The 9580-nt window shown below is 49.5% G+C and overlaps 1 long non-coding RNA gene across 1 annotated transcript; it reads right to left on the reverse strand.

Annotated features, from left to right (window-relative positions):
• Positions 1–989: 989 nt before the first annotated feature.
• On the reverse strand, positions 990–5254 carry LOC126515180 (uncharacterized). The gene is made up of 3 exons (XR_007595769.1): positions 4765–5254; positions 3875–3910; positions 990–3656 (listed from the first exon to the last, which is right to left on the reverse strand). It is a non-coding gene; the product is annotated as an uncharacterized lncRNA (long non-coding RNA).
• Positions 5255–9580: the final 4326 nt, after the last annotated feature.

Raw genomic sequence — 9580 nt, forward strand, 5'->3', positions numbered from 1 at the left:
CCACCCTGGAAGCCACGTAAAGGTGGAAGGAGAGAACCAAGGCCACTAAGTTGTTCTCCGACCCCCACACTTGTCTACCCACGCTCATTTCAAAAACTTGCTCTAGGAATGGTGGCTCCAGCTACAATTCCAGCACTGGGGAGGCTGAAGCAAGAGCAGAGCACGACCACACAGGCCACAGAGTAAGATCCTGTTTGTTTTGCTGTTGTTGCTGCTTTTGTTTTGTAAACAGAAAAATTAGCTGCCAAATGGACATACGTCAACTCAATTCTCCTTAAAGAATAATCAACATGTTTTCACTTTGGTTAAAAGATTCCAGAGTTCATTTGGTGTGCTGGAGGATGCAACCTGTAATTTAGTCTGCATTAAAATGAGAGAGTAAGAGTTAGCCATTCCGTTATCAACATCAGCATCATTAGAGAAGGTCCAGACCTGACAAGAGGCCGGGGGATAAGATGCACTAGATGTGGTGTGTGCCTTCCATCTCTGCAAGCGGCCAGCTGGACAGAGCGCCACTGTCTACGCATGCAGGAACAATCACCAGAAATCTAAGCTAGTTTCGCTGCACACAACCCGTTTCTATGGTCTACACACCCTCTTATGGACTAAGCTAAACTACCTTTCTTTTGCCAAAAAGCATTGTTGTGTTACTGCAGAAGAAAGAGTAGAAGGGTTCTGGCTACTGTCTCAAGGAGGCTGGCTGGTCTGGTCACCAGCTCTGCTTCAAAAGTCCTTTCTCTCCCCGCCCCTCCCCCGCCCCAGTGCATGGGTTTGGTTAAAGCAGGTGATTAGAAGTCTGGGGACTCGCAGGTGTTTAATTGTTTGCTATGTCAGGAACACTTAAAAAAACAAAAACAAAAACAAAAAAGAAAAAAAAGAAAGAAGAAAGAAAAGAAAAGAAAAGAAACACTTCATTCGCGTTTGAGGCCAGCCTGGTTGACAAAGTGAGTTCCAGGACAGCTAGGGCTACACAGAGAAACCCTGTTTCGAACAAACAAATAAAACTCACTTCATCCCAGAGACAGGCCCAGAGACTTAGGATGTAGTGTTATAGGGCTTGCTAGCTTGTGTGAGCCCCTGGGTTGGCTCCCTGGCACCGCAAAAGGAAGGAACATTACAGTAATCCCATGAGGAAAGGGCCCAGTTTAAAAGGCCCGGGACAAAAGGCAGCACCTTTATCCTAAATGTAAGTGGCCTGGGCTCCAGTTGCCGCGTTTATTTTGGGGAGAAAAAAAAACATCTATTTGGGGGCTTTTTAACCAATCATATGACTATCATCACAGGCAAATTTATCAGGACAACGTGATAAACTAATCTGGAATTGAGGAACTGGATCCAATCCAGCAAAGTGTTCCAGAATATAGACTGAGTTATGGATCCTGGCTCCTTGACCTTAGGCAAATGAAGTACTCTGTACTCCGTTTCTTCAGTGGCAAATGGAGATGCTAACTGTTTTTAGACTGTTACGAGCATTCAGCAAAGCAAATTGGCACATTGACAGGGCTCATTACAGCTCCGAGACCCGAAAAAATATGGTAGAAGGGTTGGTTGTTATTATGAGTTTGGTGGACAACATTCGGTCAGAGAAACAAATGGGGGCTGAATTTCATAGAACAGCAAGGTTCTGGGTGCCAACTGTGTATCATGCATTGGATTCAGAAGCGAGCAAGACACAGTTTTGTTCTAAAAGAATGTGGACCCCAGTAAAGGCGAAAGACACATAAACACATACATTATAACACATTAGAAACTGCAGGTCTGAGGGAAAGAAGGGAGGTGCTCTACTAGGGAGATTCTCTAGGTGCCCTCTGAGTTGGGCTTTGGAGGTGGATGGGGTAGAGATATTAAAGGTATTGAACCACTCTAAAACACAGACTCATAAAGCAGTGAATTTGGCTTTGCTAGGCTAATCCTATAAAATACATGGGGTGGACCTCAGTGGAGGGAGGGTGGGAATCTACCATTTTCATCAATATTGCAGTATCAGCGGGGAGGAGGCTAAAGGCAGGTCAAGAAGAGATAACTGCGGCCAGATTACTCATTCATCTATTCATCATTTATGCCCCGGCAATGCTTAAGTATGCAGGGGCAGCCCGTTTATGACGTTCCCTAGTTATCCTATCTTGGGCGTCCTAGATGCTTGCGTTATTGTCATACCCAAGGTTCCACAGTCTTCCTTTATGCTGTCTAGCGAGCATCTTTTGAGCCTTCCTCTTCCCTTCTCCCGTGCGCTCCTCCAAGCAGTGCTGTCTTCGGGTATCTGCCACCACTCATTCTCATGACATGGCCAACGCATCTCAAGCGCCATGGTCATCTCCTATAGTTTACTTCCTACTGTGGATGGAGACGTTTCTTAAGGTCATCGCTTAGCAGCTTCTCTCTTCCTGTGGTACCTAGAATCGTCCTGTGTTTGAGATAGCATGTCTCGGGAGGATTCTAGACCAGATGAATTTAGCTAGTTGAGTTGTTCGAAGGTTTAGTGAAGGAAGTGGTGGTGGGGGAACTAGGGGGAAGGACTGCCCAGACTTGGTGATGGAGTGGATCTAAGTTCATGTCTAGATTTACCAAACTTGACACACAGGTAGGCTTATGGTTCACTAGTGTCTTTTCACCAGTGACATGGGTTTGGGGAATATGGAAATTAAGGTGCATGTGGAACACATTAGGTTTGCAATGCCTGTGGGATCCACCCAGGGGGAGTGGAGGCAGTCACAATAACCCAAAAGAAGATGAAATGAGTTGGCAGGGTTTATTCAGAGCCCAAGGTTGGCATAGAACCTGTGGCCCTGGGGTAAAGTTTCACACGAGCCTGTGATGTGCCAGCCTCTGCTTTATCCAGGCACAGTTCTGGCCCAGGGACCCTGTCTGCCCTGCTAACCAGTATGCCACTAGCAACTGGTGCTTGATAGGCACAGAGTCATTGTCTTGTCAAACGGCTGCCTCATTTGGTCCTCAGCACACAACAGGCCAATGAGACGGATATTAGTCTCTGCATTTCACAGGTGTGGAGTACGATCCAGGAAACAGTAAATGCATTGGCCCAGGGCCCACAGCTGGTAAGCGGTAGACCTGAGATTTGAATATACACTCTGTGACTCTGAAAGCCCAAACTGCTTAACCACATTACCAGATCATTAGAATTTGACTCTAGTTATATAGTCGACTCCTCTGAGATTGACACATGCCCATCAGGGCTGGGACTGGCTAGAGAGATGACTCAGCAAGTAGAGTGCTTGCTGCCAAGCCCAACAGCCTGAGTTCAATCCCAAGGAGCCGCACAAAGGAAAGAAAGAAGCAGCTCTACCTTCACATACACACAAGACAAACAAACAAATGCCCTCTGGGGGCTGAGGCATGGTGAGCTCTGTATTTTCCATGTATTTATTTGTGTATGTGTGTGTGCACTTGTGTCATGGTGGTATGGAGGACAGAGGGCAACTTCAGGGAGTCAGTTCTCCCCTTCCGTCTCTACATGGCTTCCAGGGATCAAATTCAAACATCAGGCTTGCTTTGTAAGAGCTTTCCCAGCTGAGCTATCTTGCTGACCCCCTTAAACTAACTTTCTTTGTTTGTTGAGAAAGGGTCTCATTGTTTAGTCTTGGCTGGCCTGGATCAAACTGGCCTTGAACTCGTGGAGATCCGACTGTTTCTGCCTCCTGAGGGTTGGGATTAAAAGGAGTGTGTCACCATGCCTTGATTCCCCCCCTCCCCAAACCACTACCCCCCAAACCCACCACCACCAAAAACAAAAAACCAAAACCAAAAACAGATTTGAAGTAAAGTAGCTGGTCATGGTATCCTGCATCTGTAAGCCCCAAACTGAGACGTAGATTTACCTCTGAAATAGAGTTCAAGGCTATCTTTTGTTGCTTACCAAATTTGAGACCAGCATGAAGGTCATGAATCCTTTCTGAAAAACAAAAAAACAAAGAACTAAAACAGGCAAAACCAGACTGATAAAACATAGTAACTGTGAAGACAAACTGGACTTGAGTTACTTCAGTAGCTCTGTCGCTGGGTATGAGCATCTGGGTTTTTTTCTTGTTTTGTTTTTCAAGACAGAGTTTCTCTGCGCAGCCCCAGCTGCCCTGGAACTCCCTCTGTAGACCAGGCTAACCTTGAACACCCCCCCCCCCAAGTCCTGGGATTAAAGGTGTACACCACCAATGTCTGCCTGAGCACCTGGGCTTCTGATGTGTGTTTATAGGTCATTGTAGAGCAGTGCATGTAATAACGTGATGCTACTGGCAAATATGTGCGTCGCAGTGAGCGCATTTAGCATTTTTATTAGATGTTATCTCCTTAGTGTGCTCTTTAAAATGGAAGATTTCTTTAAAACGGTTTGCTTTGAAACTGAAGGACCATCAGGAACACATGACACCAACTGAAGGATGTCGTGGTAGCTCAACGGCCAGCAGTAACTTGGGCTGACAGTGTGTGTAGCACTATTCTAAATACTATGTAACTTTTTTTTTTAAAGGTGGTGGAACTGGAGGGACGGCTCCGCGCGCGGTGTAGAGTGAACACTGCCCTTGCAGAGGACCCGAGTCTAGTTCTCAGTACACACATCCATCTGGCACACCTGTACGCACGTGTACAGGCACGTACATAAAAATAATAAAGATAAATTTGTATTAAAAATAGTCACAGGGCTGGGGTTGTGCTTTAGTTGCCAGAGTGCTTGCCTAGCATGAAAGAAGCGCTGGGTTTGAGTCCCAGAACTGTATGAACAGGGTACCATGTGGCTCATACCTGTTTTCTCACCTTTTTGGAAGTGTTGGCAAAGGATCAAGGTCATTTCACAGCTACACAGTGAAGTCCAGCTCCACGTGGGATCCGTGAGACTACGTCAAAAATACTCAAAATAGTCACAAGTACCCTCTAAGGTAGGTCTTGATAATATAGCGACAGTCTAGGGCACAGAAAGACTGTGGCCTGCACTGAGTGGCAGCGGTGGAATCTGAGGCCCAGGCAGAGTGTGCCCCCCCACCCTGCCTGCTCAGCGGCTAGTAAGGAAAAACCAAGTCTGCAACAACCTCGCACGCTCGGGAGGTGGGAGGGCTCGCTCCTCTCCGCGGGCTTCCCAGGCACCTCTCGGGGGTCTCGGCGTCCCTGCACCCTCCCTCTCGGCACCCTCCCAGCGCCCGCGCCCCGCTTTGTCAAGGCCAAGGTGTCTCCAAGCCCTTCCCAGCTTCCGGCCCTTTCTCCAGGTCAGCTCGCTCCCGCAGGCAGCGCCAGGAGCCCGCCAGTCCCCTATTTACTGTTTGGTTTCCACGGTGACACGTAGGCGCCGCAGCGCCTCTCGTCAGCGGCTCCCACCCGGCGCCGTGACGTCTGCCCGCCGCTTCCGCTCTGCCCATATTTGGAAAGGCTCTGCGGGTGGGGAAGGGCTGGGAGCCGGACTCCCGCGGCGCCCCGCCCCCTGCTCGGCTCCGCCCCCGCGCGGACCTGCGGTGCCCTGATCTGCGCACCCCTCCTCCTACCCGGACCCTGCGGAGGCGGGCGGGGGCTCGGGTCACCAGCATCCAAGGGGTTCTGACGGTGGAGGCTGCAGTCAAAGCTTAGGGTCTGGCTCATCTGTTTCGGGTGGGTGATCCAGGATCACGATTTTCCCTCACTGTGCCCGGAAATCCTGGAAGCAGTCTTGGCAGTCGTGGTCTAACCCTCGCCCTCTTTGATACACTTGAATTTCAGAATCAAGTGTCCGAGGTGCAGTGGAAAGCTTTGAGGACAGACATTCTGGGGTCGGTGTTTTCCCTTGGGACATAAGTGACCTTGGGAAGGCCAGTTTCTCCTGACTGGGGGCGGGGACGTTCTTTTTGCAGCCCCGTCATCCAGCGCTGTCCATCACCTTCTAACTGACCCCCTTCTGGTGACATAATTGCAAAGTGGGTGAAGTTCTTGAAGACCCCTGCGGTTCTTATGCCTGCACTAATTGTATCTGTGTGTCTCCTGGGATTTGCTTATATTAGACGCTTTGTTAACTTTAGCTACTGATAATTGAATGGATCCGAGGCAGATTTCACCTTCATAAGTGTCTCCCTCCCTCCCCCCCCCCGCCCCGCAATTCCTTTTACAGGCGGAGGGAATATTGAGATGATTAATAGTCGCGCGGCAGGGTTGCTGATGTAAAGCGATTTGCGGATGTAAAGGGCAATAAACATGCGGATGTAAAGGAATCCATTGAGATTCCAGAAGTCTCTGAGGAGCCGTGGGTGTGTGCTGCAGGGCCGTGGAGGCGGGGGTGGGACGGGCAGTGCCGCAGTGGCTACGGCTGGATACTCCGTGGCAATTTAACGAGATGCGTAGGGCTAATTCTTCATGAGGCCTATCACCCCCCCCCAACGCCGACACCGCCCCCCCTGCCCTGCCCTGTCCTGCCCTGCCCTGATCTGCCCTGATCTGCCCTGCTGTGGTCGCCCACGCCTCCCAGACCCTTTGGCCATAGGAGTGGGTGTTTTCCAGAATTTCAAAGCTGGAAGGGACTTCAGAGATTAAATTTATTCCATAGACAAGGACGCTAACGCTCATAGAAGTTGATTCAGCTAACCGAGCTTGAACAGATAGCTAGAAACAGCTAAAAGTCAGATCTCTGACTTTAAATTGTGTTCTCTCTCGAAGTGCGCCTCAACCTGAACTCAGGTGACCGTAGGACCCTATTACTTGGCTTAGCTCATGAACGTTTAGGCCACACATACATTTAGGGTAGCCCACGGACACAATTCACCAGCAGAATGGGGACGATTGTCAAGAGGTATTTGCTGCAGAAAGCCACCAGCACTCCTGTTGACCGTGGGGGGATCTTTGTCTAGAGAAGGGTCGGAACTGCGATCCGCTGCGGCGAAACCTGTCTTAGACTCGCTATTCCCTATTTATCCTCCAGACGCAGGCAGAGAGCTCAGGCCGCAGCTGGTGAGTAGGTTACAGAACCAACCCTGCCCTGCTGCATGGAAGATCTCTTCGCTCTTAGGAGTCTGGCTGCAGGGAGGCGTCTTTGACCCCCCCCCCCCTTCAGATTCTTCTCACAGTCACTTTCCGAACCTCCAGGTTGACTTTGAAGACAGCTCACGCTTAGAAGACTGGCGCCTCCTCACCACCCTCTCACCAGCTGATTTGGGGAGTGGTCTGGGAACGGTCCTCTTCCCACTGACGGGACCTGAGCTGTAGCCTCAGAACGGCAGCTCTGCCACCTGGTGGTTGTGGGAGCCAAGTGTGCCCTCCTCCGGGCGCCTACAGTAGGCTGTTGTGAGAAGGCCAGGGAACAAAATGTGAGTGTGTGCCCTGGGTGTGTGTGTGTGTGTGTGTGTGTGTGTCAAACTCAGGTTGTCGAGCTTGGCAGCAAGCGCCTTAACCTGCTGAGCCATAAATCGCGATGGTCTACTCTGATGGGAAGCGCCAACCTGGCAGATACAACCGAAACCAAAATAAAATACCCGATCAGTCTAGCTGTTTTCTCTCTGTGGGTTATTTCTGAAGACTTCTTCCATGTGGATGTAGGGAAGCTGTTTTGTAATTTCTCTTGCCAGGACTGTTTTTCAAAACCTGCTCCCCTTCTCTTTCCAATTTTGTTTTGAGTTCCATCTTTGAAATAAGTGTCTAGACTTTCCTTTCTCATAAGCCTTTTGTGACTTGGCTGCCCTCGGGGGACACGGTGTACTTATAGGTTGCCTTCCCTTCACCTTTAGAAAAACTCTATTTGTTGTTCTAGTGTGCATATGCATGGTGTGTGTGTGTGTGTGTGTGTATGTGCTATGGTATATATACATGCTGTGTGTGTGTGTGTGTGTGTGTGCGCGTGCACTTTCAATAAGTCATGGTATATGTGAGGTCGAAGGGCAACTTTGTGGAGCTGTTCTCTCCTTCCAACATTATGAAGGTTCTGGGGATGGAATTCAGGCCATCAGGTTTGTGTAGAAAATACCTCTAGCCACCAAGACATTGGCCATGGTGGCTGGAGAGATGGCTTAGAGGAATAGAGCACTGGCTGCTCTTCCAGAGGTCCTGAGTTCAATTCCCGGCAACCACATGGTGCCTCACCACCATCTGTAATAAGATCTGGTGTCCTCTTCTGTACTGCAGGATACATGAAGGAAGAAACCTATATACATAATAAATAAAAATCTTTTAAAAAAAAGACATTGGCCAGCCCTCCTTTTTTTCCTTCCTTCCCTCCTTCCTTCCTTCCTTCCTTCCTTCCTTCCTTCCTCCCCCTCTCTCTTCTTTCTTTCTTTCTTTCTTTCTTTCTTTCTTTCTTTCTTTCTTTCTTTCTTAGACTGAGTCTGGCTGTGTAGTCCGCACTGGTTTTGAACTCCTGACCCTCCTGTGTCTGTCTCCTGAGTGCTAGGCATAGGGGCACGTTACCACTGGCTCTTCTTTTCACTATCTCCTTGGATGTGGGGGGGGGTCACATATTGTCTTTGTTATTTATAGACCCCCCCCCATAGGGCCCTCCAGAGGACTGGGGACAAAATTGGCTTTCAATAAGTCATGGCTCACTAACTGGTCACGTCTCTAGACACACTCTGGACCTTTGCATAGATAAGCCTTCTAGACCCTTAGTTCTTGCTGGTGGCAGCGTGTAAGGGGTGATCCAATCAAAGGTGGCCTTGCACAATACGTAATTTCACAAGAGAAACACCCGGAGTGAGATGAGGAAGTTGGAAGTTTACAGTAGACTCAGAAAAATGAGGAGGGTGGTGACCAGGAAAGGAGGAAGAGCAAGGAGAGGGGTTCTGGAGAAACAGTGCAGGCTCTAGAGCCAGCTTGAAGCCAAGCTGTGTGGCCTTGGGTTGTTTACCCTGCTGGCCCGCGTTCTTTTCATAAACAAGCGCGCTCCTAGTGGGAGTGCTGGCATATGAACTGAACTGCTCTTTAGAAAAGCACCAGGCAAGTCTAGAGCTAGCTGACTATGAGTGAGGTGTCCAGTTTTCTCTTCTCGCACCATCCTTCTCGGGGTCCCCCAGGTCTAGGTTGACTCCTGTCTGCCTGTAGTTGGTAACCTTGAGTAGCTGTCTCCATGCCCTGGACTTTTAGATTTCTCCTGTGTGAGGCAGGCGTGATTAGATCTGCCTCCAAAGACTGCCGTGATAGGTTTATAAAGTGCCTGGTGTATTAGGGGCTCCACATCAGGAGTTATTTTTATTAGCATGGAGAGGGGGGGCATTGTAAAGTAGCATGGGGCTCCAAAAATCGTAGAAGTTTTAAGAAAGACAGATTTCATGGACCCAGAATGAGACCAACCAGCTTGCCAGCTTGCAGGGGAGAGGCTGGGGCTGGGCCATGAACATCTATCACTTCTGAAGCAACCAAGAATGATCTGACCTCATGAAATGTGGGGCGCTCATCCCTTCATTCTAGGAACAGTTCCGCCCCAAGGCTAGGCTGAGGGTGTGGACCTAGTGGGGCTGGATGCCAGGACCTGTAGGTTCTCTTGCCCGCCCTCCAGGGAGGGGGGCTTTAGCATCTGAGGGTGTGTGTTGGGTGGGCCTTGGCAACCTATTGTTGTTGCTTGTGTGTGAGAATGGCCCAGGGACATCTTGGCCCAGGACGTGAACTCTTGGGCCTAGTAAGAGAAGAGCCT

This window comes from Alexandromys fortis, unplaced genomic scaffold (assembly GCF_014885135.2).
Source record: "Alexandromys fortis isolate MF-2015 unplaced genomic scaffold, M_Fortis_MF-2015_v1.1 scaffold_159, whole genome shotgun sequence".
Lineage (NCBI taxonomy): Eukaryota > Metazoa > Chordata > Mammalia > Rodentia > Cricetidae > Alexandromys > Alexandromys fortis.